Source organism: Dermacentor albipictus, chromosome 3, assembly GCF_038994185.2.
Source record: "Dermacentor albipictus isolate Rhodes 1998 colony chromosome 3, USDA_Dalb.pri_finalv2, whole genome shotgun sequence".
Taxonomy (NCBI): Eukaryota; Metazoa; Arthropoda; class Arachnida; order Ixodida; family Ixodidae; genus Dermacentor; species Dermacentor albipictus.
This window is the reverse complement of record NC_091823.1, coordinates 83016370-83043451: the sequence shown is the minus strand read 5'-3', so window position 1 is coordinate 83043451 and position 27082 is coordinate 83016370. Positions and strand designations below refer to the sequence as shown.

Sequence of the window (27082 nt, the reverse complement as noted above, 5' to 3'; positions counted from 1 at the left end):
AATAAACTACATCGAGTACAATGGTTACAACCAAGAATGTCTGCTGTCGTTGTCCGTAAACTAAAGCTAGTCGCTAATTTGAACAACAGGCTACAAGAAAGAAGGCTCCAAGAAAAAAATTAATAAATTGCCTCGCTTATATTTTTTCTTTCTTAGTCTTGAAAACACGGGAAGAGAATTGCTAAAAGCGGATGCGCACGCTCCGTTGGCTAACAAAATTCATTCTTTTCGCAATGCCTCTTTAATTTGCAGTAGATGACGCGTATGATTTCTTTATGGGTCCCATGGGAGGCAATATGTCTCAATTAGGAGACTTAAAAACCACTGCTAGCGTCACTACGTACTGACGCATATGAAATCACAGCTTCATTGTACGTTCGTTTTTTTTTCGTTTTTCTTGCTTCCCAGGCGGTGATGCTGCTATTTGCGAACGCGTACTAGCGACGTTGCTGTAAATCAGAGTTGTATTTCTTTTTCCTGGCAGTGCCTGGCAAATAGTTGATGATGCGCAGTCGCTCAATAATACGAGTAATTTTTTTTTATGCGGTACTGTGTACCGTGGCTGAATTAGCTTTAAGCGTAACGGAGATGCACAGCTAATGAATGTGAAATGAGTCCTCTGCCGCCACATTCAGAGGACTCTTTTCATACTACAGTCGTTTGCAAGAACCGGAGCCCATCTCTCGTGGTTCAGCGCGTGTAGTTAGGGAAGATGCCGGGCCATTGGCAAACGCCTCTAACGTACCACACGGCTTTGTGTATTCTCCTCCCGAGTTCTCTCGTGTATCGCATTCTCTCACAGCACCTTGCTCAGGTTTGTGACCTTCTAGTCGACATCACTGCTCGCGATGAATTAAGACAGCATGGTTTAGTTTCCCAGGGAACTTCAGTACTGTACCAGTGAACTGGTATGGATTCCGCCGATAAACAGTATTTATTTACACGAGTTGTTACCTTGAGCAGTCGTCATCTGCTAGTTTTCTGCCGTGCTTTCCTCTTCCGCTTTGTTCGTTCTATATTTTTTATTACATGGGACTGTTTACAACGCACTCAACACCGTAAAAAATATCTAGTGTGCTACTAAAAAGCAGGTTCAACGGCCTCACTTCCCCAAACAGCGGAGACCGCCAAGTTCTCCGCACTGCACGAGTTGACCTCTTCGGTGGCCTGTTGCCATTCAAGTTTTCCGGGTTTATATCTAAGCCCATAACGAATGGCAACAAATACAATAATATGTCACACACAATCGAAGTGACGAAGAAAGTAAATAGATTCAGGTAGATGCAAGAAATCGAAATCCTCCTGCTAAGTGACCGTTATCGCTCTTTCGCGAACATCCAGCCCTCCCATGGACTTAAAAAAATGAAAAAGCAAATCAGGAGTTCCACCGCCTCTCCACACGCGCATTGGTGATTCTGTGTAAATCGGTATTTCCGCGCTGTGATGAAGGTTGCGCTAAAAAAAGTACCCCAGTGTGTGCTGCACTGACGCTAGCTGCAACCTGTCCATTTTCCCGAAGCCAGCCAGCAAGCGGCGCGAGATTTCAGTTCTTGTTTCTTCCCAGCTGCTCTAGCAAGCCCATCCACCGCATCGTTTTGGTGGTATTGTCCCGGACTGCGTTAATCAAGGTGCCACTATACCTGGCAGAAGGGGTGCCACATTGAGTGCGCCCACTTGACTACTGTCGGTTCGCATATGCAGCACGTTATAAAGCCATAATGAACTTGATTGATCAGAACCAGCTATTATATGTGCAGTCAGATGTAGCGCCCGTTTGATACTGCAGGGTTAAAATGTGGTATATAAAAAGAAGACAAATGGTAGACACAAAGCGGGTAGGAACGGAAAGCGGGCTGCACGTCTAAAGCTTCGCACGGATGCCTTAGCGTGCGTGAAACACAAGAACTGGAACAACAGGAATAGTCGAATACGTAGAATAGAAAATTTTCACATAGCGCCACATCGCCCTCTGCCGTGGAGAGCCGTAACTTCCAAATTGCTGTGAACTGCAAAAGAAACAGATCAGTGCTGTGTCAATCCATGGTGCAGACGCAGCGACACCTGTGGCATTGAGATTACTGGCTGCATTCCCTAATGATGCTTACATTGTTACAATTAGCTGAGGCTCATTGGAAAATTCTACGTTTATATTAGCTTCAATTTTATGCGTTTAACATGTAATACAATACCTGTTTGACAAACACACCTACCAACACAGGCCAGCGTACCTTGTGCTACAGGTTCAAGTTCTGGTGCCAGGCTAACCACGCCTGTTGCAACACCACCGCCACTCTCACCACAACCACCTTATGGTGTGATGAATGAAAATTTTCGGTGCTTTCTTTTTTTCGAGCCCTTGTATCCATAGGCACACTTCAAGTTATCCTTCATCATTTTTTCTTAAGTAGGCATATGGTCAAAAGCATTAATTTAATTCTTTTTTTCTGAGTTCGCATTTATTGAGAGAGAAACCAAGGTAAAGGAAACCTGGAGCCAATTTCACAAAGATTTGGGGTCGTAAGAGCCTCTGCTACTGGCCGGCCGCTTTTGGTAATATTATGTCCAGTGTACAGATTGGCTGGAATTATTTCTTAGGCGCAATTCTGCAGCAAGAGTTTTTTGGGAATCAGGCCCTGATATATCTCACGCAGATATTTTTCTTAAGGGCTGTTTGCTATTGGTCAGCCGGTTTCGCTAATTATATTTCCGGTAGTCCCTATTGGTTGGCATTGCGTTTCGCAAACTGTTCTAGGCCAACAGCTCCTTATTTTTTATTTTTGTGAATACGAGGCCTGTTTTCTAACATAGCTTTTCAGTGGTGGGAAGCAAATTGTGGCTTCAAAGTTTCAAGAGTTTTCAGCCTCAGAACAGCTAACCTATACCTTGCGTTTTGAAGCACTATTTTGTCAGTAAAGTAAGCAATCCTAATAACTTCATTACAAAAGAAAGTAATTGTTTTACGTTTGGCAGGAAATTCGCCGACTATTCTATTCGGACCTCTCGCTGGAATGTTAAGTTCTAAATACCCGCTCAAAGCCGAATCAGCCGCCTTGTTTGAAGGCCAGAAAATACTGAAATAATGAGTTGGTGCAACAAAGCCTACAGATCGCTCCACACGATGTTTCTGTGTCTATTTAAATGTAAAACAATATGAATAGAAAACTTAGTTTTGAGCGTGCACACACCGCTGCATGAAAAACGTAGCACAAATTGAGCATGTTGGAGGAGCAAGTGAGCTCTAGTAACACTTCCACAGTGAAACTAAAGTTCTTAAAATTGGAACAACAAGTGTAATTGGAAGTAACTTTAGAGAGAAACACAGCCGAAACAGAAAGAAATGCCGATACATGTGGACGCATTCCTATAAAAGCGTAACAGCGCTGTTGACTTCCTCAATGATTTACTTCACTCTGAATTTGTTTTGTCAGAAATTACTGTCAGCTATGCAAATATTACCATAACATTAGTCGCGAGTTGTGCTACAAATTAAATAGGAGTGCCGGGTTATTCTAGCAGGATGCAATATGAAATATCGCAGGACGCACTTACGGAAACACGAGTTACCTTTCAGTCAATAATGTCTGCAAAATGTAAAATCGGGGTGACGCATTGTGCTTTCACATTTCACTCTGCAGATGACTGGCGCGGTTCTTCCTGTGCCATTAAAAATATTCGTTACACTCGTTCCGCTATGTGAACTCTTTGCGTGTAGTGCTGAACAGATGCCTCGCATTTGGGCTCGATTTGCATCCTTTGCCGAGTAAATCAACCAGTTACTACAACCCGCTCAACGCCCCAAGAGCTTATTTATTTATTTATTTATTTATTTATTTATTTATTTATTTATTTATTTATTTATTTATTTATTTATTTATTTATTTATTTATTTATTTATTGCTTGCTTGCTTGCTTGCTTGCTTGCTTGCTTGCTTGCTTGCTTGCTTGCTTGCTTGATTGCTTGCTTTCTATTTCAATATTTAGTCTCCCACTACTGTACAATAGTAGGCGCATCTGGTGCCGATTGTGTGGTCTTATTGTGTGGCACTATCTTCGCATGTGCCAGCTCTAATTTCGGAACCAATTCCACAGAGCACCATCACAAGAGGGCGGATTGCTGTTGAGTCGCAATACATTCTGTGAACGTACTGCAAGGTGTGGGTAAGAGTGTATCCATGAAAAAAGATACCATAGTTAGTAAAGTGATTAACACGCTTTTGTGTTTAGTAAAAACAGGGTTTCGAACCCCCTCCTCCCCCCCCCCCAAAAAAAAGAAAACACACAAAAGAGCATTGCAAAGCAAACGAACACGAATGTTTGTGCGCTCGAAAACCGAACTACTCGGAACCCTAAATGCATGGTGTAAAGATTTCGTTTTCCAGAGCCTTCGTACATGCGTGATAAGTTTGCCTCAAGTACGGAGATGCTGGATACGCTATAGACCTATCAATGGGATGATGTGCTCGAGTTTTCTTTCTAATGATTGAAGTAAGCGCCACAATCGTGCTATCCTAATGACAGCTGGCTGATAACTCATTCCTTTTCTAAGACTGCGCACATAATGACACACAAGCATGTACCAGGTACTGGGTTGAAAAGAGCTGTTTCTTGCAGCAAGAAAAGCAAAGGTGCTTTCGCATTTGATGGATTAGGGTCTGTGCTGCGTGACGTAAAATATCGAAACGCGCATTGTGGGAGCACTATTGTGTGCCAAAGGAATTTAAATCTCTATGCCTCGGACCAGGCTGCTCAAGTGAGCAATCCGAAGAAACGTAAAAAGGATGAGTTATTCGGTGCTCATTCGTTGTTCATTTTACACTTAAAATTTTATTGTAAGAAACTTCGAAGAAAAAACGTTTACCGCGTGTAAAGAGCAAAGCTTTGACACAACGGCTGTAGTGAAATTAACGTGTTACTCAATCAAAGTAAGCCTAACCTGATATAATTATCTATTATATTGCACCTTGAACCGGCGGCTGCGTAAAACTGTCGTTGCATGGTCACCGTGAGCGTGATGCTCAAGTAGGTTGAAGCGCATTCATCCTACGTTGCCTTCTTTTCACTTCGTTCATCACTACATCTAAGGAAGCATTCGGACGCATAAGTCAAAGCTCGCAATGCAAATGACCTAAAGCGTCTGCCAGGGCAACATTATGTGCCATAAAATTCTCATTGTTTCATTCCCCGCCGATTGCTCGATACCTCATAGTGATACCACTGGCATTCAACGAAGCCATCCACCTGAATTGTATGGTTTTTATGGAGCTCTGGAGAATAAAGGGTATTTCTCATTCCGTCCCGTATTCTTTATGGCGTAGTTGTTCTTCGTTATCTTCAGTTTCCTGGTTCCTGTGTACCGCTTTATAAGACAGTATTGTTTTAACTTATTTCTTATCGGTGCCAGTCAACAACTGATTTGCTCACCGTTGCATGAATCCAAACTGGCGCCTTGTGAGCCATTGCAACTGTGATCGCCAGAACTTCGTCGGTGTGACGTTCTATGCCGAATGCGCGGCTTGCCCTTCAGAGCGAACACAAACGCCCTACGTAACTTATTTATGCTGTTCGGCCCATGCACTATGTTGAGATAGAAATGCTGAGCCCTCCGCGGTCGACCAAGTAGGGCTTCTTTATTTATTCTTATTTTTTATTGATTGTTATCATTCTTTTTTTTAGGGAGAAAGCTTCTCTACTGTATTGAATTCCTGCGGGATTTCAACAACATTCTGAATATTCTGAATAGTTAACATTATTAACGCAACCTGTAACCATGAAACGTGGTATTGTCATTGTACAAAGCATAGAAAAAAAAGGCATTTAAATCGAACGAATTCATTGTACTAATTTACAGCTGGATTTTTTATTCCCTTAGAGTTGAAGCTGCTAGAAGGGGAATGGAAGGAGGCGAGGGGCGGTAGAGAGAGGGGGGAGGCCCATTGTGGTAGCTTAGTGGTTATGTCACTGTGCTGCATAGCTCGAAGTCGTGGGATCGATACCGGTCACGGCGGCCGCGTTTCGATGAGGGCGGGATTTCAAAAAAACGCTTTTTTGCCGACCATTGCCGGTGCAATAAATAAGTCGAGGTGGCCAGGTTAATGCGGAGTCCGCAAATGTGGGTTGCCTCATAACCACATGGTAGATTTAACACGTAAGACTCCAGAAATTATTTTTAAGAGAGTAGGGGGGGGGGGTGCATGTGCGAAATAAGGAAGTGCAGGTAAGCTGATGTGAATAAGAAATAGTAGAGTTCCCAAGCAACACGCAAACGCGTTCAGCATGTTCTAAAAGACACCACTGAAAAACGCAATGTTCTTTATGTCACATGAGCGCTGCACACAGCTCAATACTCGTTTATAGACAAATGTCAAAGCTGCTGTGGGCGACTGCTCGATATCTCACGAACGCTGACAGGGCCGCCACGCTGTCACTTCCAGGGAGCTGGAGACTGCGGCGTCATAAATAAGAACTTATCAAATGAATGCGGAGCGGTTTAATAGTGAACTATGTATGTCTTGATTGAGAAACTACTGCGCTTACGTTAATCACCACGATCAACCGGCCGTGAATAGCGGTTGATAGAAAAGGCATGGAATTTAGCTAGAAGAATCATTGCATTATGGTGGCCTATGCCTTATGCTGGCCCAGGATTTTTTTTTAGGAACCCAAGCACCGAGCACACCAGAGTGGTTTTGAAGAATGGTAGCCGGTTATTGATATCAGTGTTTGTGTAGTTATCGAATGTGACTGGCCAAACATAAGCACTTGCATCCTCGCCAAGCAATGACGGTGGTAAAAATATATTTAGCGAAGGCGGCCGGTTAATGACAAAGAGCGTTTTGTGATCTCAGTGCCAGTTATGGACGCACATTTATTCTATGTGCGTGGCGCATGCAGGTACACCTTCTCGATTTCGAGAGGGAAAGTCCGTGGTACCTTGTTTTAAGCATTACGTACGGTCAGGGATCATGTGGCTGATGAGGTAGTTGGTCAGAGTTGATGCGGCTACACCCAGTTTTCCTGCGTTGCCTCGCGAGCGCGATTCTTGTGTCTTTGGGTACGCTGGCAAATGGAACATGAATTACAGAAAAGTTTCTCGTCAGCGCAAAGGAAATGTCGAAGATGGGAGGTGGCGGGTTCAAACACCTTGTAGTGTATATTGTGAACCGGTGATTACGTGCAGGTGATTACGGGAAACGGTGATTACGTGCAGCTTTACTTGGCGTCTCATCGTGGAGAACACAATTAGCCGCATAGCGAACTAGCCATAGATGTGGTTGATAATTGTGGAGGCTGTTCGACGCGGCGTCACTTTTATTCCGGCTGCAGAGTTCTACTTTAGTCTTTATATTTGTCCTGTTGCAGTGTTCTACTTTGGTCTTTAGATTTGTCCTGTTGCTCTCCTTTCCTCTTTCCTTTTTCCTCCCCCCCCCCCCTTCCTATCTTCCATTTCTGTGTTGCTGTCACCTCCCTTCAGAAGAGTACGCAGGCGTTGTGCCCCTTCCGGTGGCAGTTGCCAGCCTGCTCCTCGCTTTCCCTTTCCTGTTACCTGTGTATATGTGTACATGTGATCAAAAACAAATGTCAAAAAAGGTCGATGGTGAAGTTTTTGGCATTGATGCGTAGTTGTATTAGTTCGGTGTTACTGACACTTGAAAGCAAGTTGACAGTAAGTAGCTTAATGAACACTCCTGTCTTCATACTCCGGAGCATCGAAGGGTGACACAGGAACAACTATGTGAGATATTAATAAGTCTGATCAACTGCTGCGCAAGAACAAAAGTCGACATATGTTATCAGCAAAAAAAAAAAGAAAGAAAGGACGTAAAATAGGCAGTCACGTTTTGGGGACCATGTGCGTACAACTTAAATCAGCCAAAAGTAAGCCAAGGGGGTGCGCGAACAAGCACTTCCATACTTCATAATTTGTGAGCTATGATTGTCTAGTGTCGACCAAGCAATCATAGCAATCAAGTTACATTACAAGCGTTAGAGAATGTTTGGCGTGAAAAGTTCCTCGCCCAAATATTGCCGAGTTGTGTGATGACCAAAACTAATGAAATTTTATAGCATTCAAACAATTCTGTTCCGTAAAAGGGTACCTTACGCTTTACTTTCTTTTGAATATTCGAAAGGTCTCCTTAATTCTAAGTAATATTTCAAACCATCGAACCCGCGAGTAACAAGAAATCGTCACGCAGGATTATTAACACTCTCTAATGCTAATATACACATCCCCAATTTTTGCTTTTATTTGTGCAAGCGTAGATTTGAATTGGTCTCCTTTATCACTTTTATCTAGCACCGAAATTATTGAACATACGCGAGCGAGTCGGAAAGTCTTTGCCCGTATTTTGTTTTTTACAAATACGGCTGTAAATGCGAAGTCAACGCATTCATTCCCAGCAGTGCACCTTTCTTGGACCGGCCCGCCTTATCTGCCGCTATCTCCGCGGCACGGCGCTGCTGTTAGTTGTTGATGATGGCGGTTGTGCTTCACACGTCCACGGCGTACGAGCAACGAGGTGTGATTTGTTTTTTATAGAGCAAGGCACGAACGCCCATGGAAATCCACATGGAAATGCAGCCCACGTATGGGGAAAGGTGTCTCGCTTTGAGAAGTTCGAGGTGGTGGTGTTGTGAGATCGCAAAAGGCCGTGAAGACTTGCATGACAATGAGCGTTGTTCCACGGTCAGGCGCAGGAATCCTACCACGGGAGCACCTTAAACCTAGTGCTGCGATGGATCAAGTGTTTGAACCGGTGTGGGAAGTATGTGAATAAACAGTGTAAAGTACGTAGAATAGTGCATATAGTTGTATTTACCAGTATGTACCTTCTTTTGGCTAATAAAAAATGGGGTCAAAGACTTTCTGATTCTCCCTCGTATGTTGATTGATAACCATTTTAGGTTTGGCAGTTGTCGTTTGTTCGATTATGCTTCTTGTCCTGGCTGCTCTGTGGCAAATACACCAGCATGTGGGAAAAGAATGTGCAAATAAAGTTTCCCGCTCATATAAACGCTTTCTTGCCACTGACAAAACATTTAATAAGAGCAAAGGAATAAATAGAGCACACGTAGAAGATACAAAACTGCGCATAGCCTAGCGTTACGTCACAGATAACAAGCGAGCAAGTCAGACAGTTTTATATCGCGCATTTATTACGCCATCGCTGTGACAGAGTGGTCAATAGCACATGTTTCTTATGACAGGTTTTATGTAAAAGAACAGACACTTGTCGAAATTGCATTCGAACACAGCATAGGAGCGTTAAACAGTCGTTGACGCGAACAAATACTCCCTACTCAAAGCCTGTCAGCTTTTCACTTCGGAAGAATAAAAAGAGTAGTACAAGCACCCGCATGGCTCATATTTCCTTTCAGGTGCCAGTAATAACACTTGAATTGTTGTGACGTACTTCATTAGGCTGTATTTGCTGCCGATAGACTTCACTCTAACATGCTGCAAAGATCGAATTTTGCAGTCTTCGACGTGAGCAGCAAATGTGTGTTGGCGCAAGTGATTGCAAGCCATCTCCTTCCACGTCTTGCGACTTCGCCTGCCACCTGGACTCCACCGTCGCGAAACAGCTTTACTGTGTCACCTGTGGTTGGACGTCCCATGTACAAATTCCTATTCATTCCTAATAGGAATGGCCAAAAGTGCGGCATGTGATTTGTGCGGGTGCGATGAGACTCTAGAGCACCTTCTGTGTCTCTGCCCATCCTTTGATGCTCAACGAAGTAAGCTACAAGCTAAACTCTGCCGATTAGATAATCGACTACTCTCGGAGCAAGAGATCCTGGGCCAATGACCTATGCATTTTTGCATGCGAAAGGCCACAAAAGTCCTTCTGTACTTCTTGAAAGCTGCTGTACTGTACGACCGCCTGTGACAGTGGGCATTCCTCTGCGACTAACTCTGCCAATGGCTGACTCTTCATTATTTTTCTCCTCTCTCCTTCTTATGTGCTGTTTCCTTTTCCCCTCCTCAAGTGTAGGGTAGCCAACAGGGCACGTCCTTGGTTAACCTCCCTACGTTTCCCTTTTTGTTTCTCTCTCCTTTCCCCGTCTCTCATGTAGAGACCATGGCACCCGTTCTGTCAGCTTATACTCCACCCACTCTCACTTCTGCTTTTCGTTATCCCTTCCACCAACTTTAAACTCTCGGTTCCACACCATAAGTTTGAAGTCATGATTAATGACGTCCACCAATATGGAAAGTTTCAGCAAGCCCAAGCCTACAAGTCCGCTCTCCGACCTGACACTCTTGAACTGCCTTCCATCTCCGCAGCATTACCGCGGGTGGAGGAGGCTTCGGCCTGCGGTAGCCCTGACAGCGGCTGTCACCTGCAGGCCTGGGGATCTGCAAGTGACAGTGCTGCTACGTGTCCGAAGTGTCCGGCTCCTGTGTCTACGGCGAATGCCCATAGCATTTTGTGGCTGCTGTGCTCGTACAGCCTTGATATACTCCTAAGAGAAAATTTCAACCCATGCTGACTCCTGACGAATAATAACGAAGATAGTCGGCCAATGGTCAAAGATCACCTGAAAACGCAAAGCTTTGTGAGTTAAGAACCAGGATACAGGTATCAAGCTCACTATGCCTACGAAGGCCAAACCAAAGCCTCATGTCCAGAGGACTATACCCGTTGCATAAACGACAACAAATGGGCACATCGCTGCAGTACCTGCTTCACACAGGGCGGCATGTATTTATTTGATGCACCTTCTCTCCGCCCCCCCTTTTTTTACCACATATTGTTTGCCGTAGATCCCATGAATAAAAAAAATGCCGCAGTTTTTGCATTAGCCATAGTGTTATAGTGAAATTAAAATTGAACTCCAGAGTATTACGCCCAAGAGAGAGAGACAGAGAAAAGGGGAAAGGCAGAGAGGTTAACCAGAGGGGAAAGAACCACGATCTGATTATGAGGCAGGCCGTAGCGGGAGTATTCGAATAAATTTTTTACCACCTGGGGTTCTGTAACCTGCACCTAAATCTAAGCACACGAGAGTTTTTGCGTTCGGCCCCCACCGGAATGCAACCGCCATGGCCGGGATCGAAACTGCGACCTTCAGCAGAGCATCGCAACGTCCAAGTCACTGAGCTACCGTGGCGTATAACTACAGTTATGCAGTTTCACGTGCTCTTGGAGTGTGCTTCGTAAGGATAGCTGCACACACTTACTTATTCCCTCATTTTTTATTTTAAGCTATGGTGAGCTGTCAACTACTTCGTCATCCTGAGCCACCTGGAAGAAAAATTACCCAATGCGCAAAGAAAGCTGAAATGAAGTGAAATGAAGTGAAATGAAGTAATTAGCGTGACTAACCACTTATCTTGCTTATGTTCTGTCATAATTTGTACAAAATAGCGAGAGGCACAAGCTCTGTCAAACTTTAACCTTGTCATATGTCGGATGACCTAAGTTTTCACGTAAGAATAAACTAAAGAGCGTGCCTAAAGACGCCAAAATACCCACTCTGTCGAAACACTCACTCTGATTGCTTGTTTGCATCCTCCAGAGTGCACGTCATGAGGTCACTCGAAGCGACGCAATTCGCCTCTGCAGAAACTACACCACGCCTCTATTTTTCGCACACTTGTGACATCGCCACCAATTTATGCTTTCGCCGCATTGCAGTCGTGCATATCGGTGACCGATGCCTCATGATGTAGCCATGCACACGGAGGCACTGCTTTATGCTCAGGCGACATCAGTGCAGCGAAAAACGAATAACCTGCAAGCATGGGCAGAGAACATAGGCATATTGGGAGAACTTCAGAATGGATTCAGAATCGGTAGGCGTCTGGATGATAACTCATTTGGCCTTACTCTGTCTATTGAAATATCCGGAGTAGAAATAAGAACGTTAAATGTTGCTTTTTTAGACATTACAGGAGGGTATGACAACATAGACCACAACATTTTGTGGGATATTTTGGAAGGATAAGGCTTAGGCGATGATTGTGTACCGCTTTCGAGAGAAATTTACCTAGAAAATACCACATGCGTTGAATGGGAAGAGATGAGCAACGAAGAGAAAGTTAATATCAACAAGAGACTGAGGCAGGGGTGCGTTTTATCCCCACTGCTGTTTATGATGTACATGGTGAGAAGGGAGAGAGCGCTAGAAGGAAGTAATGTCTGGTTTAATCTCGCATACAAACAGGCAGGTAGAAGTATAGCAGCGGATTTCAGCTTTGTTTTATGCGGACAGCATTCTATTGCTAGCTAACAAGCAAATTGTTATGCAACGTTTGTCTAGTATCTGTGGACAGGAAGGCGAGAATTTAGGTCTGAAATTTAGCGTTAAAAATATTTTGTTATGACATTCAATGAAAGCATTGAACAGACAGTGTCAATACAGGGCTAGGAAATACCTCGGGTAAAAGAATACAAATACATTGGTATATGGATAAACGAAGGCAATAGATATAGGGAAATGCAGGAAAAAACAGTAACCGCAAAGGCAAAGAGAAACGCGGCCAGGATGAAACACAGAGTGCTATGGCGATGCGCTAGGTAGCTGCGGGGTATGTGGAATAATGCAATGGTTCTAGGAGATACATTTTGAAATACGGTTGTTTGCTTGAAGTCAGGGGTACAATCAGGACTCGATGGCAACCAAAGGTCAGTTGGACGCCTCGCATTGGGCACTCACGGGAAGACTACAAAGGAAGCTGTGCAGGTTGATATGGGCTGGCCAAATTTTGCAGTGAGGGAAGCTGAGAGTAAAATTGATTATGAAGAACGACTAAGGAACATGGAAGAAAGTAAATGGGGTTGGAGAGTGTTCACATATTTGTACAGGAAAAACATGATCGACTGTGGAGGAAAAGAACTAGGAAGCGAACCAGCAAGTGTGTGGCCTATAGTGTGAGCAACACAGCAACAAAGAACGTCAACCGGAAAGTCGGAGAGGCTGAGATAATCTCAAGGGTGGCGGAAATAAAAAAAACCTCCTTTGAGTAACCATTTCAGAGGGAAAAGCGAAATCAGGAAAAAAAGCTATTTGTGATAACTCAAAGAGAAGCTCATTACTTTTCGAAGAGAGACCGGGATGCTTTAGAACTCGCTCTTAAAAAGTGAGATACAAGGAAGAAGTATGTGCTTGCTGCAGTAAAGCTAGGGAAACAATGGAGCATGTTTTGTTAGAATGTGAAGATATCTGCCCGGCGGTTGATTTAGGCAACTCTTGCCTCCTGGAAGCCCTTGGGTTCAGCGAGAGCAGGGGGAAAGTAGCATGTCCACAACAGCGATTAGTAAGATTTGATTGGAAGATTGGTGCAAAAGTAGGCAAACGACAAACTATAGAGGAGTGCAAAAAACAAGGTTCCCAATAAGGGTACATAAAGTTTGGTGATGGGAATCCTTCGTGTTTTTTTTTCCTTTTGTTTTTTTTAATATAGGTAGGACATTAGGCAATATAATGACAAGAGTTTGGTGGCACAACCCACGGACCCATTCCAAAGGGCACGCTGATAGCATCCATCCATCCATGCATCCATGCATCCAGCATGCAGAAGACATCCGAAGGTGGTTGCTAAATGTTCTAACATACTTGTTTCGAGATGGTGGTCCGTGTGCCACTAATGCGCAAAGAAGCACCAGTGTCACACGCACCACGTAGAGGTACACAGTTACAGTGTATTCTAACTGTATACCTCGTGCTAGTCCTTTCGGTCTAGCATGAGGCCTTTAGTGTCAGGGCCATGGCTTTGATCACAACATTGGGCGCGAATGAACTACGTGTGAATAATACGCACGTGAATAACACGCGTATTGTGCACCGATGGACGCGCCACTGGTGACGGCCTTGCGAAGTGCTCTCGGGAAACGAGGCAGCCACGCGCCGTAGTTTTCTCCATGGTGCATTTCTGTGTGATTCACGTTTTCAGAGCAAAATAAGCAACACCCTTCGCATGTGTGTGGTGGCCGAAGCTTCAAGGTATGTCGAAGAAGAATTATTTCACAGTGGTGTGCTCAAACACCCGAGGATCGTGTCGGCGACGCGGCTCTAATCATTCCCTGCAAAGTCTCATCAGCGGGGGCAACGGTAGCAATGTTTGGGAAATTTGTTTTTCTCATGCTTTCTTCTTTCGTGTCGAAGATTTTTGCTCTCGATCATGCTTACACAAGTAAGTGACGAAGTTGATCGCGGCCTGCCTACGTTTGGTTTGGCTCGTCCGCTGTGCAGCATGGGGATTAATGGCACTTGGCAAAAATTCTGAATGCCGCATGCGGCTTCTGCCGTTTGCCGCTTCTTTACCGTGTTGGTCTAGCTAGGCAGCACGGCTGCACTAGTGTATCATGCTGTATGTTAAAGCTACTGAAGCTTGCAAGAACTGAAACTGTTGGTTTTATGCGGCCCGGTAAATCGTCCCACCAGCTGTCGCGCACTCCATGTTTTTGCATCTATTTTATCCGTGACTTCGCGCATGTTAAACCGTTGCTAGTTGCTCAATGCAGAACTCTTGCTGTTTTTCTTTTATGTGCGAGGCTTTCACATTGCTTCGTCTGTAAAGGGCCTAAATCACTCTGTGTCTTATCGAATTGATAACAGGCAAGTGCTCCTTTAGCAGCTTTATTCTTTTCGCCAGAGGACATCTTCGATATTGTGGTCTCTTGGGAAATGTGTTAAGAAATGAAGTAGTTCAGGCGAGAATTGGGCTTATAGTTGCAGCATATGGTATTTCTCTTCCATTTTCGCTGAAATGTTCGCGTCACGTTCGGGAAGTGTGTTTGTACATTGATGCTTTCTGAGTAAACTTACCACGCCAAGTGACGTTTGTATCACAATGTCGTCCTTTTTTACATGTGCATTTGTACTCAGCTGAATTCTTTCTTATCTTTTGTGGCGTAGGAGTGCAATGCTTACGCCGCAGAGGACTAAACCTGGCCTCGCCACCAGCGCCCATTTCATTGGCTGCTGGCGTTGCTCTGCTTCTAAATATTTTATGTCTGACCTCTCTCCTTTAACATTCGAGAAACATAAATCTACTGAAAGTTGGTCAGAATTTAGTTCTGTACTTCTCCAGGCAGGTCGAATTCTCGAAAAGCATTTCAAATTGCGAAAAGTGGGGCGGGAACGGCAGTTCGTCCATGCAGCAGAATTGCATGGGTGGTGCAGCGCTAGCTCACGCTTTTGTTCACCCGTGCGTTTGGTGACTTCGTTCCCTAGCGTACCCGTTTCCATCAATAAATTCGCAAATACTCTTCTTGAAACAACTTTGACGGTGCCTATTTAGCGATGTAAGATGAATTCATCGGTGTAATGATCACTACGACACGTGCGGACATCGCACCGGGCGCATTTGTTTGAGCTATAAGTCCGCACTAACGTCGTGTGCCTATTACTGAGCTACAGAAGCAGTATTACGACAACGATAGAATTTAAAAAAATCGAACGAGACATCCCATTACCCAATAAAACCAAGTAGCTAGGTAATGAGCTCCACTTCGTGTAACTGGGGTTCATTGCGCTTGTCTGTGGGACGCACCTGGCACGTATGTGGAAGGTGTTGTCCCAAACAGCGGTAACATCCTGTTCATGTCCGCTTCCATAGAGGCCAGCGTCTTTTCTGCAGCTGTCACCGCAGAAGAAGCAGTCTGACACCCGAACAAAGGAGAAATCGCACTCGCGAACTTCAGCCATGCTGCAAAGGGTTGTACTCTGCTACTGCTCCCGATCGTACTTTGGGAAGCGCCCGCTAGGTGGCCATCAGTGGCACCTCTGCGGTGCACTACGCTTATGGGAGCTTGGTACCATCACAGCAAGTGGAAAAGCGATCAGGAACAGGAGGACCGGAACTTTACAGAAGCTCCGTGTGTGTTTGAACACCAATCAATTGTTGCACAACCTAAATCGTGGTATGCCTCAATCGTGCTCGTGCAAATATATTCGTTCATCAGAAAATTTTTCACTTTTTTTTTCTCCTGATGCGTTGTATTATTCCATTAGCTGAGTTTCGTGATGTGACGACTTGAAACATAGAATTGTGACTTTCATGTTTCTTCTCTATCATGCACGAGCTGCGATAGGAGCTGAATAAATGAATAGAGAGAGAACGTGTGTGTGTGTGTGTGTGTGTTTGTGTGGGTGTATGGCGTACGGCTTTGTTTTTTCGGTGGTACATATAAACATAACTTTCGCAGCGCATTCACACATCATCTTCTTGAGTAAACTTCGTTGTAGAGGCTTTCTTCAAGCGCTTCTGATTCACCATTGATCGCAACGAGGCAATCTTAAACCACAGGAGCCGATAACTAAAAAAAATTGTAGGTACGTTCGGCTACCACACATGTCCATGACAGATGTTAAGCGTCGCGATCCCAACAGTACTGGGCCAGGGGTGGTGATGAGAAAGAAATATTTTGTGTAGTTGTTCTAGAGAAAATATTGTGCACAAAATACTTATGGCAGCCTAAATAAAGAAGAGTACAAATGTGAAACTCATATAAAGTCACCACCGCTAAATAGACGAGGAACGGAGGGTAAGCCTTTACACTTCTCGCCGCAAGGCTATACGTAAACCAAGTTTGGCAAACAAGGGGGCATGCTGTGGTATTCCGTGAGGCAAAACTTAAATGAATGGTGCAATGAAACAAACGTCTGTTTCATGACGATTGCGTACATTGTGCATGCTTAGACTTTAGGTATTTAACTATATAAAATATTTTAAAAATAACAACTATCAGCTTTTTATCCAGCTTGTTTTATTATAGTATTTGTGTTTATGTTAAATTGTGGGTCGTTACGGGCCAGAACCACGAACTAATTATGACGCACACCGGAGAGGGGGACGATGGACTAATTCTCACCGGCTGGGATTGTTTATGTGCACCCATTGCATGGTACACGAGGGTACTTGCGTTCCGCCGCGGATGGGGTTGAACCTCCGACCTCGAGCGCAGCCGTACATTGCCATAGGTACTCGGCTACCGCTGCAGATACGTATTTATGTTCAAGAACAGTATCTGAATCACGCTTAAAGATCACGGTTACGTTTACGTTCACGACATATGGCAAAAACGAAAACGATCACTGGCAATGGTTGCTCAACAAAGAGATCTGATTTACATTTCACCCTAAGTATGGAGCTTCATTCTACAATCTTCCTTCCCCGGTAGTCATGGCGATGATTCTAAAGAAAGATGAAAGCGCCGCGGCGAATGCATAATCTCATATAACCGGTGCTTCTTGAATAGAAGCACAAGCGTGGTAGAAGTTTACTCTCCGAGAAACTGATCAGAAAGCGAAGAAACTACATGCATCGCAACATTGCGTATGCACTAACACGTACGTATCCTTGCGCACAGTGTCTGCCAAAACGTTAATAACCGGCTTCCGCTTACCCGGCAGTTTTTTCTTGGGTGGTCAAACTTAATGAAAAAAGGTAGAAGTGCGAAGTGAGGCACAGTTGCTGCTTTCAAGCGAAAGCAGCACCATTGGTCAGCGGGGTGGCACCGCGGCTTATTAGATGTGTGTATTGCTCCGGCGCACTCTTCAATCTCTTGCGGAACGTCAAGTACAGGCTTCTCTCATGACGACGCGTACCTTGGCCGCCACCCTCCGTGTACAAGCTGCGCAAAACAATCCCTGCATCATTTAGCATTTGCCAAATGACGTGGCAAAACTTGTCCTTTAATAATGCCGCTGTCATCGCCAGCATGTGGACTGCCGGTGTGCCAGGCCGGGCGATCGATTCACGACTGAAAAGCACCAAAGAATGTCAGAACATTCGCCGAGGTGCAAACAGGGAGAAAAATAGGGAGAGAAATGAGAGGGTGAAAGTAAGCGCGGTAAGCAATAATACTTTCTTGCGGACTAGTTGGACCATACTTGAATTATAAAGGTGCTGCGCAAGATGCACAAAGCAATAAAAGCTGCGTCGCTCACTTTATTTTTTTTTCATTTGTCCAGCTCCGTCATAATTTAGGACTAATCTCCGGCTCTGCTCAGCGCGTCCTTTAGCAAATAACGCTCGGTTTATTTGTGAAAAATGAAGCTGGTCGATGCCTGTGGAGGAGTCAAGCGAAGCCACAGGTGGCTCTGCAGATGCACGTAAGGATTATTGTGCGGTGGGGTGATCTAAACTAAAATGCTTGCCTTCACGTCCTAAGTCTTCGATGGGGCCTGGGCATTATGATGTTTCGCAATGACAAGTTTCTTGGGAATGTTTTATAGTAAGTCAAAGCGCCTCCGACACCTCACAGAAAGCGCAACTGCAGCATTGTATTTGCTCTGGGCCGCGATCTAGGCAGTAATGCTTTCCACTCGATTCTGTGAAGTACTTATCATCCATCGTTCACGGGTGGCTGATTCCATTGATAACGTGGCCGAAGCATCACTTTGACGACTGACGAAGTGTGAAAAGTACGTGAACGAATCCCATCGGAAAAGCTATCGCTACAATATCACCACCTTGAGAACGTACATCCTCGTCCAATATGAAATGGAACCCTTCATCTGTGTTCGAACCGCGATTCCTGCAAATATGAAATTCTGAACTTCACTCGCTGCTATTTGTTGTGTTGTTCTCCTGTAGAAAAATCGTGCTCATGGAACGTTTCCTCATTACAAGCACACACAAGGAAAATTGCCGGGTTTTTTATCCGGTGTTGCCTTTCATATTGGACGAGTATCTAAATTAGAAGCCGAAAAAAAAATTCGTCTGGTTTGATCACTTGTATGTTGAAAACCTAGTAATTGTCCTAGTGGAACGAAGAGCAAATGGGAAACCTGTCCACGCCAAATTAGAACGGTGACAAAAAGAGGAAGAAAAAGAAAAAAGAACAAGAGAAATATTCTAGAAGGTATTGCAATCATTTGGAGGATTTCCGTATAACTCACTTCTTTATTGTGCGCACAAGATCTGCTTTAAGTAACCGTTTGATTCACTCTAACCCTGCAATCTACCCACCCGGGTTAGCCTGGGTATTGGGTTCAGTTCCCCTACCAGATAATATTTTCTTCAACTGCGTAGGCTTCTCTAAGAGGGTCCCGTATGGACTTCCTTTGTAGCCAGGTGTTACCGCAAGTGGAAGCCAGCACTCCCGTCTTTGAAGCGTCCCCTGCCTTAAAAATTTACACATAGCTTTTCTTTGTATCGGTACGTGGTTCAAATAAAGAAAACAGGAACAACACTGCATACATCATTACAGTGCCTCTAAATAATTATGAGACTGTGTGTTGAAATTGTATAGTGTACAGCTCTTTGCAATTAAAGTTCAATTAACAGTGCGAAGTAACTCTTTCAGCCAAGCTGAGCTATTGGGCATCTGCATATCAAAATTTCTTGGTGTAACAAAATTTTAATAAGCGTAAATAATCTGTGTCCCGTGGAAGACACTGAGTATGACAACTAGGGCACCTCTTTTAAACCGCGGTCAGCTAAGCTCGTGTACACACAGCCGCTTTTTTGGTGTCTCTGCTGAAACGTGGACGGAGCAAATGCGGCGAGCCCTAGCTCGAGTGGGCAAACGCCTTCGCGCTCGACTTTAAATGCCAAGGTACTTGGGCCACCTTGCCCAAAAAATAATAAAGAAAAATAAAAGGTACGGGGGAGGGGGCAATTCATTTCAGGAAAAGCGTTGTAGCTGTAGCGTAAAGGCAAGAAAGACGGGAAGAGTAGACACAACGAACGCTTGTAGTGCCTACTCTTCGTACCCTGTTTCATTTCTACTGAAACGACGATGCATTCTAAAGGAACGCAGGAATTAACCATTTTACTTCTCTCATCGCTGTAGTAATTGTTAAGGCTGCCGAAGAATTAAGCGAATTTCAGTCATAAGCTATGGCATACAGTTTGTAGGGGTTAACAGTTATACTTGCAGATTTTTACCGCAAGTTTTACGTTAACGTTGTCATAGGTTTGATCCAAAAGAGAATAGTCCATTCAATGTTGAGTCTGCATATGGTAAAGTCTGGTCAAGGAAAGTGGATGTTGTCGCAGTCGGTTTGTTCTCTTCAAGTACTCAGACTGCCCCGGAAGCGCAATTTACCATTCGCTAATGCTAATATAATAAACGCAGCGGGAACAGTGAAAAGAAGACCGACCGAAAAAGTGATGTGGTTTTCAATAAACTCATCATCCATGGAGAGCTGTGATGAGGTTGATATTCTAACGTTTTACTCTCGTGGTGTACAAGTCCAAGTCACCATGAAATAAAAAAAAAGAAAGATTTCATATCGTGCCAACTTGAAGTTACTTGGTCACGTTGATTGACGAAGCACTTCATACCTGGAACTCGTTAGAGCATGCAAATCGCATGGATCCTCGAGAATTTTGTCAAAGCTTTCTCGTAGGCTTGCCCCGAGGAATTTCTATATGCTACTCTTCCTCAAAGCTCTCTTTGGAAGCGACAGTAGTTCCTTTTAAGTAACCGTGAAGAACCCCTGACGGAAAACAAACACTAGCGAAAAAGATGAAAACACTACTGGTGTATTTGGGCAAAGTTTAATTTTGAAAGTGCTCTTGGCATGTTGTAAAAGATCCTTTAGAAGCAAAATAGCCCATCGCTTCCTGCAAATTGAAAGGGCAATCAGTGAAGGGGCAAATGGTTCTTCGCCTTTTGAGCGCTCCATGTGAGATAGGAAAGAGCTTCCCGTTAGGCCTGCAAATGAACCTGACTTTGTAGAAGGGATGCAATTAGAGTTTCTAAGTTTAAGCAAACACAGAGCAATCGATCCTGCTCAGTAAATATGCAGTTCGTCATGTCTCTCCCGAAGGAAAGACGCTGTTCTACTGAGAACATTATTTTTATTATATTATTGTCAGCCTAATTATCTCTAACTGGTGTGTTATATATAAGTTATATGCAGGCTTCAAGATTTCAGGCATTTATGTTTAAGAAAATAAGAAGCTTGCGGCGGTTTATCGTTACTGGCCTTTTCCCAACATAGAAAAATTCTGACTTTTTTCCCGCAGAAAAGCAATTTAGTGGTGCATATTATTAAAGAAAAAAAAGAGTACTCTGCCCTCAAAGCATAGCTACGAGCTCAAATTTTCCCCGCATCTTGTACAATGCCTTCGCGTGCTACCAAAAACCTCCGTTTTGTGTACAAAATGTGTAGTAAGAAGTTAGTTTTCCCTTTAAGAAACATACGGTGAGTCAGGCTTCGCCCATGACATCGACCTTAAATACACAAAGACAGTAAAGGGGGAGTCGGTATAGGAATGGGTTGTGAGAAGAGCAGGAGTTTGGCAGAAATACTTGTCCTACGTGTTTCTTCATTTAATTTTGTCTTGTTCAGGTGCAGTTCTCTTATGCTTCATATTAATCCACAGATAAACCATATCTGGACTGTTCGATGTTTTTATGCGTGAACACATTGATAACCGCAGTGGCTGAAGCGTTCTCCTGCTCCTCTTTTAAGAAGTTAGGATTGGTCAAAAGCAAAAACCTTTCCGGGAAAAAGGCAGGCGTTCTTTTTTGCTAAGCGAGCGCGCAACTTCTGTTTAACTGCTATTTGGCGACAATGGCAACTTCTGGAGCCTAATCCTCATATAACGCTGCGAGGGCTTTTGCCAAGCGAGCAGCATTCCGGGCAAGTTGGTAATCCATTGCTTAAATGATATTGCGCGACATAAAAACGACACGGACGTGTTGCACTTGGTGTGTCGTCTTCTTTCACGTCCGTGTCGTTTTTATGTCGCGCAATATCATTTAAGCTTTTGCCAAGGTTTTTTATCCTCAAAAGTATCCGTGCTTTGCACACCTTGAAGGAATATGTAAAATACAAATGTTCCGCACTTTTTAGAATTCTTGCTCTGACTCTGAACGAAATTGTTCTGTCAGTGACAGCAGGTTGTAAACGCTGCAACGAGGCCGGGTGGAGGTCGCAGCTGCCAGTCAGTCAAGAACTTTATTGAAGTCCTGAGGAGTTTCAATCCGTTGGAGATCCCATGCGGGGAACTCCTCCGGCAGAAACCGTAGGCGACACCCAAGTCGGGACGGGAACGTGGTGACGCTCCGCCAGTTCTTGGGCCCTCTGGACGGCCTTGAGTTGTAGTTTGAGGTCCGGGCTTTTGAGGGCTTCTTCCCATTCGGGCTCACTGGAGAGAGGGCCCTTTGGTAACGCGGTACATTGCCATAGCATGTGCGAGAGTGAGCAATAAAGTAGCTGCGAGATTTTTTTTTTTGCTTTTCATGTAGATACTGTTCGTTCTCGTTCGCATATTGTCTTGCACGTCGGTTACACGGAGTTTAATAAGCTGCGACAAACTGCGGGCGTCCCTTGGCCGCATTAGACTCCCTGCCAAGAGACCCGCCGTGGTTGCTCAGTGGCTATGGTGTTGGGCTGCTGAGCACGAGGTTGCGGGATCGAATCCCGGCCACGGCGGCCGCATTTCGATGGGGGCGAAATGCGAAAACACCCGTGTGCTTAGATTTAGGTGCACGTTAAAGAACCCCAGGTGGTCAAAATTTCCGGAGTCCTCCACTACGGCGTGCCTCATAATCAGAAAGTGGTTTTGGCACGTAAAACCCCAAATATTCATTTCCCTGCCAAGAGGGATGCGGAAATTTTATTGCTGGCGGAGTACGCATGACATTTGCGATTATGGGCCGTGACACTATGGCCCTAACGGCGCAATCCATGTTTTTATTGCCGTTCAGAGTCGTGCACCTCCAAGGTTTCAGTCCTTTCTTCGGATAGGTGGAACACAGTGGCTCAATAAAGTATAGCTATTCCAAACTGTTTCTATACCATGTCTGCAACCAGCCCTTCCCAATTCGTCGAAAAAATTCGGGCTACCCCCCTCTTCTCCTGCTTGTCACGCGACGTCACGAAAACCGCGAAAACTCCCCATGACGTGTGTGCACTGATTAGGCATGGTAAGGCCGAACAACGTAAAAATAATTATTTCAGATTCCACACATTTGGGGCCATTAGCCCTCCGCTATTTGTCAAACGTTTTCGAGTGGTGCCCACTTCGACTTTCTGTCACGTGACGTCACAAAACCGCAATAATTGATCACGTCCAAATGAGGTGTACACACTAAAGTTGCATTAGTATGACGAACAAACCGGCCTTTTTTTGGAATAACTGGAGACTGCCCCGTTACGAAAGGAATAGGAAGACGTCTGCCTACCGATCGCTCTGGCACTGACTACTCGCAGCTGCTGGGGAAACGGATTATTTGCGTATAATAGACAGTTCTGCTACTGCGTACCTTGCGTAGGCAACGGTGTTGCGTCGTGAGATCGCTACGCTCTGCAAAGCATGCATGTGCAAAACGCAACACGAATGGCACTTGATGCGTACGCGGCCGCCAAGTAAGCACGCATTCGATGTTTGCGCGCGTACGTCGGGAGCCTTGCATGCTACTCTCGTGGTTCTCGTTTGTTCGGGAGAGCGCGAGACAGAAGAGTTTCGAAAGTGGCGCCGTCAAAGGCGACCAGCAGAAGGCTGTACTTTTCGATGTCCTGCGCTTTGGCTTTGCTACGTGAAGTGAATGCGCAGAACCAATTCCAGGATTCTTCAAATCGAGAGCAAAAAATATGAACTTTGTTTTTAAGAAAGCGCTCACTGTTTGCGCGAGAAGCTGAACCTCCTGTTCGGGCAGTTCGTCGCAAATGACCGCGCCAGCCTCAGAAAGTGAGTGCTGAGTTTTTATTATACGAAGCATACTAGCCGCACAACCACGCTCTTCCTTGCTGCGCCGCGCGCGGCCGCGTAGCTACCATATGACGTCATAACAACTGCAAAGCGGACGCTTAAGCTTCGCCTTCAAGAGTGGAACGCGACAGCGTTCCCGTCGACCCGCCAAGGGGTGTCCCGTCGACCCGCCAAGGGCTACGGCGCAGCGACTACGCGCCCCGCATCGGACGCGGTGAGCGTCGAGCAACGCAGCGTTCGGCGCGACAACGAAATGTGCGCCTGAGCAAGCGACGCACGCCTGAGCCGACGACACCAGCTTCACTGCGACACGAGCTCCTTAACGCTGTCGCGTTAAAATAAAGGCTAGTATGCTTCGCATCCTGGGCTTAACCTTAGCTAGGCCACAGCCATTTTTTTCTCGACGTAATTCGTGTATTGCATCCGTATTAAATGTGGCGTCTTTTGAAGGCCTAAATATCGTCCGACGCAGCGCGAGAGCGCCCGGCGTCTAACGACGCTCGTTGCTTACGTACGTAGGCACTTCCGACTACTGAAATCCATGACGTCACACGCGCTGCTACGTTCCGCAAAGCCCATGCGTGCTGCGTACATATCGTCGTGGCGCAGTACTAAAACTGCTTCATGAAAGCATTTTAGGTGGCAGTGTAACGTTGTCGAACCCTTTCAGTACGTGTAAGACATCGCTCTGCCGAGTTTTCGCTGAGGTTTCGTTTTAGTGACATTTTTAAAACCTCCCGTTGCACGCCACCGCGATTTTCGACCAGCCACCGCAAGCTAAGCCAGGGGAAGCGGTCCAATCCCAGACGCCGGCACTACCCTCCACATTCGGTTATCGACTTTCACTGCGCTAGCTCGGCCCCACTGAAGCTCTGTGCATTTCTGCGTGCTCCACGCCTCTTGCCAGACAATTCAATAAGAAAAACCTGTCAAAGTAGGCAATGTTATTTGCTTTGAAACCAGACTATAGCGGCCTCCTATGAAAGAGGACAGCGTTTGATCGGGTGGTTCAAACAGGGCTCCGGATGACCACCCGATGCCTACATCGGCGTTTATGTAAATCTGATGTCAGTAGATTGGAATAAAACATATTGGAATTATAGAGCCCCAGGACACACATATATCAGCTGTTCGTGTATATGTTCATCGACTGAGGTGCTGTTGAGCAGGTTCACGACTTCCAGTACAAACTGTACACACTTTCTGGCCGCCACATCCTCCCGCAAATTACTACAACAAAACTAACGAATAGAAACACCTTCTAAACACATTTTTCAAGCTCAATCTTCTATAGTTTCTTTTAAACAAGCGAATGCTGAAAAGCAGCCGCCAGCATTATAAATGTCTTCAAGAATAAATTGTTCGTTCTTCTTATTTTCTTCTAATGATTGCAGGTAGTTGAGCTAATAGTTATCAGTGAATAGCGGCAGCATTCGCCATTTGAAACCGCATAAGAAACGTCGGAGACAGCCGTTAGTTTTCAAAAGGTGATACGGCCCCACCTTACCGAGACGTGTGCGAAAAAAGTAACCGAAGGCGAAAACTAGAAGCTCCTAATAAAGAATATTCTTCAGCTAAAAATGGTTAAGACAGACGTCCTAGTACACTTTTTCCCCAGAATCTTCTTGAACGTCAAACTCGCAAAACGAAAAATAAGATTATTTCGCGGTATAGGTGCACCGACCACGTTGATGCACTGCGTAGGTCGCACGAAAATCTGCGCAATGCTGCAACTCGACGTTTGGTTCCAAACGAAAACAGTGCGAAAAGAAAAATCCAACTTCTTGGCGATAACATGGCAGAACCATTGGTTGCATGCTAGAAATTTTCATTCAAGCGCGCACGAGTTCATTGTGAATAGTCTACAGCTCATACATCTTAGATATATGTCATCTGTCATCTTAGATATACGCGCACACAAACGGGCACAAAGTTCCCAACATCAAAATGTGACATACTTGAGCACCTTCCTTACTATTAGGTCATTTGTTGTGCGATGTAACTAATTCGACCTAAATTGGTTCCACTCGTTTCATTAAAACTTGAACAAAACACACCAGCCACTTGGGCCGTTCTGAGTAGCAGCACTGCACTTGGCCTCGAATCAATGTAGCAATTGTGACTGCGTTAGTATCCAAGCACGTTGAAATTTCACAAATATAAATTCCCTCGACTCTTTCTCACTCTCTCTATTCGTAACATTACTGTGACACATTTCTCTAGGTCGCCCACGAGGGTGATTAAAATTATCAAACATTAGCGGTACGCCCAATCGTGACGTTCCGCACTCTCAAATTTCGCAAGGCTGCATTGCATCGTGAGGGTAACTCTTAATCAAACGTGCCAAGTAGCCTCTCAAGATGTGCGACAATTTTCCGCGTGCAGCAAAGTGGGCTCTCGCATTACGCTATAGGTATAAAGGCGTCGCACCAAGTAACTCACTCTTTCGGCAGGTCTTTCTCCAACAGCGGACGAAGGGGCAAACTCAGGAGCGGGATGCTTCAAGGCGAAGTCGCTGCACTGGTCGTTTCGTCCCTGACTTCTTTCTTTCTTTCTTTCTTTCTTCACTCCTTCCCCAACTCGAGTCAGAGGCCGGCTTTCGTTCGCAGCTGTTGCCGATCTAAAGGAAAGTCACTAACGCGGATACTGCCACGCTGAGCCGCTCAACAGGCGGCAATGATAACTACGGGACGAAGTCGGAAACAAAGTGCGGTTCTGCTCTTGTCCCGTATTGCGTCCCTCTTTTCGCTTGCTACACCTACTGGCTTTCTATTCGCTCGAAGACACCTGTAAGGAGGAGCCTCTCTACTGGGTTCGCACACTCGGCTCGCTCTCGGATTTCGCGCCTCTCTCTTCGAAAGCGTCCCGCGCACGCGTTTGGGGTGGTCCTGACTCCGGAGTCGGGATCGGAGCCGTCCGCCGCCGTCGCTTTTGTACCCCCCGGTCCGGCTGACGCGCGCGCGCTCTGTGCGCGTGGGCGTTGTGCCGGAAGTGTGCCCGACGCCATATTGGAAACCCGCGTCGCGCTTTAGTTTTTTTTTTTCTCTCTCTCTCTCTTCTACCCCCTCCTCTTCGCCTTCTGCTCCCGTCTCCGCGCTTCGCTCCGTCGCAAGTTTTTTCGTGCGTGCGTGCGTACGTGCGTGCGCGCGCGCGCGAACGCGTGAGCGCGCCTTTTTGACGACGTCACTTCCCGCGCGGACCAATCAGCGCTCGCGCGTGGTTATAAGGGGGCCGGCTCCCTTGAAGGGTTGCCCGATCGTTCCTGTTTCCGCGCTCGTGGCTCCCTTTGCTAGTTGGTGCATTGTGGGCTGATAGGTTGTCTTTGTCGTTGCTGTTTCTTTCGGCTGCTTGTTCCAGGGTTAATCACGGCGACCTTACTTCAACCCTCGCCCGCCCGCCCGACCCCTTTTTCCTGCGCCTCGATATGTCAACAACCGTTATCCTCGTGCCTGCGTA

At 45.4% G+C, this 27082-nt stretch overlaps 1 protein-coding gene across 1 annotated transcript in view; it reads right to left on the bottom strand.

Annotated features, from left to right (window-relative positions):
* Positions 1–26518, bottom strand: part of LOC135898906 (uncharacterized) — a 155883-nt gene extending 129365 nt beyond the window's left edge. The window contains exon 1 of the mRNA XM_070536623.1: positions 26069–26518. The gene's annotated coding sequence lies outside the window, so the exon portion shown is untranslated. The remainder of the gene's footprint in view (positions 1–26068) is intronic.
* Between the last annotated feature and the right edge of the window lie 564 nt (positions 26519–27082).